Here is a 6,620-nt window from a genome sequence, read left to right as displayed (position 1 = left end):
AAAGTAAGAAGCACAATGCTATCTAGAGCAATAGACCATTCATAAAAATTAAAAGTACAAAACAAATTAAAACAATCCTATGTGCTTGACAAGGACCCAGGCCTCTTCTAGGACTCACAGCAAGCCCTAGAGTGGGTGCCTATGGGAAAGAGGCAGGACTGGGAGAGACCACTGATGAGGAAGAGGAGAGAGCAAGAGGAGAAAGTGAGGAATGGGTAGTGTACTGACCCTTGATGGTGGGTTGCCCTGAACTGCAGAGAATGATTAATTCAACTATGCACCAAACAAATAAACCAACCCCAAGGGATTCTTTTCCTCATAGGAGATTGGATGGTATGGTTGCCAAGAAAAGCCAATGCTCATTTTGGAGTGACTTGCCAGTTTTTTGTTTGCTTGTTTGTTTGAAAAGTGGTGAGTGATCTGTCATGCCTCTGGCTGGTAAGGAGACTGAACTGAAGTGGGATCCCCACTGTGGGGCCACCCTGTCCCTCTAGGGTCATAATGGCTTAGCAGATGGCAAGGTCCCAGAAGAGAGCTTCTGCAATGGCAGGGTGAAGCCCTGGACCAGGGGACACAGAAAAGGCAGCTGCCTGTGAAGAGGGGAATTTGGAGTACAGAGAAAGAAGTTTAGAGAAAGGAACCCCACAGGACAACCTCCTTTTGAAGGCCTAGGTCTCTGGTATGGGTTGAATTTTGTCCCTCCCCCCAAAAAAGAGATACATGGAGACCTAACCCCCAGGACCTCCGAATATGACCTTATTTGGAGATAGGGACTTTACAAAGGTAATCAAGTTAATACCCCACCCAATCATTAGTAGAGCCCTGACCCAATATGATTGGTATCCTTATAAAATGGAGAGATTTGAAACATGAAAACAAGGCGAACATGAGGTAATATTGGAGTTATGCTGCGAGAGGCCAAGCATCTAGGACAGAGGCCTGGAACAGATCCTTCCCTGGAGCTTTCAAGGGAGCATGGCCCTGTTGACACCCTGATTTTGGACTTCTAGCCTCCAGAACTGGGACACAATATATTTCTGTTGTTCTAAGCCCCCCAGTTTGTGGTACTTTTGTTATCACAGGTTTAGGAAATTAATACAGTGACACTTTTCCTTTGTGTTGTTTGAGGGCATGACAGCACTGTATAATTAGAATCTTTGCCCATCCCATGGTTTCTTGCTCTTTGACAAATCACCTGATCCATCTACAAAGGACCGACGCACCTCCTTGGCAGTCTAAGGAAGATGCGCAAGGCAGTTTGTGAGCAGAGAACACTGTCAGGCACTTTGCCAGGACACTGGTGAAATGCTACATCCAATGAGGACGGGTCAGTTTCTAGACAATCATCAAGGGCTATTGGCAGTGGCAAGAAGAACCCATGGGGCTGTCAGCAGAAGAGATTCCTCTGGTCACAAAAAGAGCAATTGTCTGATTACTCACCTCAAAGTTACATGGGATCATGAGGTAGGAAGGAGGGAGGCTGCCATACTTGCATTATGTAAAGGTGTAACACATGGACCCCTGAGTGTCTTGCCGTAAAATTCTCACAGCTGGACTCAAAGCTGGAGAATAGACAGGAGGTTATAAATCTATGCATTTTTTTTAAATTTGGTTATGTGGGAATGACTTTTGGCAAGTACAGGCAGATATCAGGATGGCAGGGAAAGGCAACTCAAAGGGCAACATTCAGGGAAGTTTAGAAGGAATATGATAAAGAGGGTGCAAAAGTCATGACCTCTCACCCTTGAACTAGAGTCTGAGGAAGGAGCACATGGAATGAGTCAAAGAAAGTGGTATAGATGGACCCCACTCTGGAGACAGCAAACTCCTCAGTTAGGGACCATGACCTTGAATGGCTGGGATCACTGGGTCCGATGCTGGAGGTCACACTCGGATGCCTAGGCAGGTCTAGAAACTGAAGGACAGCGGGAAGTTGTTGTTTTAATCTGCCACCATCCCTTCCCCTCCCTCCCTACTGCTTTGAGGGTGAGAGCATGCCTCCTTCCTTTGGAGAGCTCCGGGCAATCCTGGTGGGGCTGTCTAGCACAGTCCCCTGCCTTCCCCTGTCTAGAGCCCAAGAGGTGGGCATGAGACCCAAGCCCAGCCAATCAGAGCCATTCCCTGGGAGTTATGTCTTCTAAAGCAGGAAATTCTTTTCTTCCTTAGTGTTGCCAAACTGGCATGATGTGAGCCTAGAGCTGCCTGCAACCATGTTGAGCCTGACCCAGCAACAAAGGCTGGGGCGCTACAGGGTACTAAAAATCCTGATAACAGGGGTGCCTGGGTGACTTAGTCGTTAAGCATCTGTCTTTGGCTCAGTTCATGATCCCGGGGTCCTGGAATCGAGACTTGCATCAGGCTCCCTGCTCCGCAGGAAGCCCGCTTCTCCCTCTCCCATTCCCCCTGCTTGTGTTCCTGCTCTCGCTGTGTCTCTGTCAAATAAATAAATAAAATCTTTTTAAAAAAATCCTGATAACAACATACAGGTCACTCACTCAGTGGAAGTCTCAACATATGGACACATGTCTGAGACCTAAGGAGAGAGAGGGCTATGAGTAAAAATAAATTATTTCCATAAACTCTCAATAAAACCATAGCGTAAGGACACTGCATTGGAGAGGAGAGAAGCATCTTTCAGCCACACCATTACAGAGTAGCTCCTCACTTTGGTCCAGTGAATTGCTCAGAAGCAATACTTGGAAGGTAGCAGCAATGCCTGGTGGGAGACTTTGGTGCTTGGCCAGGGGCACTGACCCCTGGTGGCAGCATGGTGCCAGCAGGAAACAGTGTTATCTCAGAACCCATCAGCGATGCCCGCAAGAGACAGGAAAACCGCACCCAGGAGATTCATAAACACACAGGAGACATATGCCTCTTCTCCCAGTTCACAAGCATACTTGTCATTTTCCTAAGGAAGTAGGGGGAATAGTTAATTTACAGAAGATCTCAGGTCCAGGTCTTGCTTCAGCAGAAGAGGTGAGAGAAGTGAGATCCAAGTATTACTCTTGCTGTGTCCTCTTTTGTGTTTATGGGTTGAGGTGGCTGGGAACCTCAGGTAGCTTTGGGTACCTCAGTAAAGATGAGCCACCTCATAGCCAGTGTTTAGCTGCACAGTAATTTACCCCAAAACCTAGAGGTTTAAAAATAACAGTGACTGTTTATTATCTGACACAGGTCAGGTATTTTGGAGTGGCTCAGTTGAGTGGTTGTGGCTTGGGGATCTCTCGTGAGGTTGCAGCAAGCTGTTGGCCAGGGCTGTAGGATCCACTTCTAAGAAGGCTCACTCACGTGGCTGGCAGAGTATCTTGGCTGTTGGAGGGGGGCCTTGGTTCTCCCACATGGACTTGACCACAGGACTGCTTGAGGATCCTCACAACATGGCAGGTGACTTCCCTGAGAGCAAGTGATCCATCCAATAGAATGAAGTAGAAGCTGCAGTGTCTTTTAAGATATAGCCTCAGATGTTCCACTCTTTCCTTTCTGCAGTATCCTATTGTTACACAGTTTTTGTCCCTATTCAGTGTGGGAGGGGACCACACAAGGACATGAATTCCAGCAGGCAAGACTCACTGAGCCTTCTTGGAAGCTGGCTACTACAGCCAGTCTCAGCATGGAACTATATTCAAAAGAAGCACCGGGTTCACATCCAAAAGGCTTGGAGTCTTTACTGAAGTCTCTAGACAAGGCTAGGTAGAAGGAATTACACTGTAGAGTGCCCAGCAGTTCTAAAGTTCCTCATCATGTGTCTATGTCCCCAAAGTCACACTCATCACAGCAGCTACTCTCCAAAATCTCCCTTCTTCCAACTTACTCAAATCTGTATATCTCTCCTGTCCACCCCCACACCACTTCAATTATGTAAATCAAGCCAACCTCTCTCAATTCTGAGTTCTCCCCTCTACCTTGAAGCTCAGGAACCAAGAAGGCAGTCATAGACACTCTTGAGTGGGGCATAGAAGGTGGAGGAAGAGGGAAGCCTGGGGAGAATGACATGTCAACATTTGAGTCCATATCACATTTATGTCCTAGGTGCCTAGTATAGTGCCTACAACATGGTAGGTGCTCGATAAATGTTGGTGAATTAATGGATGGTGGCATTTAGCAAATTCTAAATGAAGATGCTGGTATTCAGTGGTAATATTATAGCAACAAGTTTCCATATAGAACACAGAGTGATATGGTATTATCTTGTTTAAAAATGTTCATGATGGGGTGCCTGGCTGACTCAGTTGGTAGAGCATGCAACTCTTGATCTTGGGGTTGTAAGTTTGAGCCCCATGTAGGGTATAGAGATTACTTAAAAATGAAATCTTTAAAACAATGTTCATGATAAGAACATGTGATGTTGCTTTTCCATGTGTGTATTTTCTGTGTTCTCCTCTGAATAACCCTCTTGAAAGCAGGATCTGTGTTTTATTTATCATTATGTCCCCAAAGCCTGGCGATGCCTGGCTTGTGTAGGCAAGAGGTTTGTCAATAATTTATTAAAGTGCCAGACACTTCTCCAAGGCATATATATATATATGTTTATATATATATGTATATGTATATACATATATATACATTTATGTGTATATGTATATATACATATATGTTTATATGTGTGTGTGTGTGTGTGTGTGTGTGTATATATATATATAAACTCACTTACTTCTTATAGTGACCTAATGAGGTAGGTTATATTACTATCATCCCCATTTTTCAGATGAGAAAATGAGGCACAAGGAGATGAGGCACCTTGCAGGATGGCACAAAACAAGAGCTAGGATTTGGAGCCGGGCAATCTTGTGCTAGAGTCCACGACCACCCTCTCTGCCACATCTACAGGGTTTGAGGAATTGCACTGAAGTTGCATGAGGAGATCTGTTAGACCTCTTCTAGGGAAAGCCTGTAAATTTATATAAGACACATCTAGAAAAATACTGAGGAAGTCCTGAAACCACCAGTGTGCTTTAAGGTGACTCACGGAGGGAAGAGAGGAAGTTGCAGTGTTTCTGAGGGCATTGTTTTAGTGAAAGATGAAATATGTCCAAAAAAATCAAGAAACACACAAAGGATTTTTTAGGGCAGTGAAAGTATAATATCTGCATGATACTCTAATGATGGATATGTGTCATTACACATTTGTCTAAACCCATAGAGTGGACAGCACCGAGAGTGAGCCCTAAAGTAAACTATGGGCTCTGGGTGACTATGATGTGTCAGTGTAGGTTGGTCACTTGTAACAAGTGTGTCACTCTGGCAGGGGATGCTGATAATGCGGGAGGCTCTGCAGGAGTGTGTGCGTGGGGGAGGGGTAACTGGAGATCTCTATACCTCCTCTTAATTTTGCTCTGAACCTAAAGCTGTTCTAAAAGAAAAAGGTGGGTTTTTTTTGGGGGGGGGTTTGTTTTGTTTTGTTTTGAACCTTTAATGAGAAAAAGAAATCGAGCTCAAGAACACTCTGTTTCGTGTGTCACTGGGTCCAGGTTTGGGGATACACGACGGACCTAGCAAACAGGATTTACATCAACAAAAACATTCCTGGTTACAGACTGAAAAACTAGCGCCTGGCACGATTAAGTCTCGGTTTCCTCATCACTCAGCAGCATGTTGGAGATCCCGTGACTGATGGGGAACAGACGTCCAGACTCTGGGCACTGCAAGGTGCCCTCCAGCACACCCACCTCCAGCAGCACGTGGTGCATCTGCCTCAGGAATTTCTCATCATGCTCATACCCTTCAATCGGCCCTTTGGGCACCTTGACCTGATGCAACTTGGGTATCATATGTGCTATGAAGTCAGGGTTGAACTCCACGGGGTTGATGCGGACCTCGGTGGCCTGGAGGCGCAGAGGGAAGCCATGGGGCCCCCACCCCACCCCACCCCCACACATGCGAGCTCAGCAGGTTGTGCGTGAGCAGCTTCATGTCGCCACAATGCCAAGAAAAAGTTTTAAAAAATTAGTGGCAGAAAAAAACAACAACAACAACAAGCAATAAACACAAGTAAAGCCAAGCAGTTCATGTTAGCATTGAAATGGAAGCCCAGATGAAGCAGGATCCTTAGTTTCACCCCCGCCCCCGTCTGCCTGCTGTCACCCAGAGCTTGGTGAATGTTTGGCTGATGTGGGGTCCATCACGAGGTATAGCTCTGGTCATCACAAAGCTCTGGCATGTGGGATTCGTGTCCACTCTCATCTGGATATTAGTGTTTGAGTGAGATTTTTAAAAAATCACCCTGGAAACCAGGAAGCAACACTCTTATTGAGGAACCAGCTAATGGAAAATTTTATAAAATAAGTAACACAGCTTATGCTTCAGCAATGGGATCTGTGGCGTCTCTCCCAGGGTACACGGTTAATGTCCACCTTATTTAGGACCACATCATAGTCATTTTAGCCTTCAGAATTTTGAAACTGCATAATTTTTGGAGAAGTTTAAAAAGAACAAGAACATCATAATTTCCCAAATAAGTGAAGAATTTGCAGAGCTGAAGCAAAGGAAAGCGGGGTCATGGAAATGAGAAGCAGCAGGGAGGGTTCTCGGCTGGCATCCGGACATAGGGCTTTGAATTTCAGTTCTGCTATTTGCACCCTTTGCCTTTTCCCTTGGGGGCACTTAACTGATCTGCATCTTTC

At 45.6% G+C, this 6,620-nt stretch overlaps 1 pseudogene; it reads right to left on the bottom strand.

The window, feature by feature from the left end:
- Positions 1 to 5,558: 5,558 nt before the first annotated feature.
- On the bottom strand, positions 5,559 to 5,910 carry LOC113910506 (annotated as a pseudogene).
- Positions 5,911 to 6,620: the final 710 nt, after the last annotated feature.

Source organism: Zalophus californianus, chromosome 6, assembly GCF_009762305.2.
Source record: "Zalophus californianus isolate mZalCal1 chromosome 6, mZalCal1.pri.v2, whole genome shotgun sequence".
NCBI lineage: Eukaryota > Metazoa > Chordata > Mammalia > Carnivora > Otariidae > Zalophus > Zalophus californianus.
This window is presented reverse-complemented; position numbering and strand designations above follow the sequence as displayed.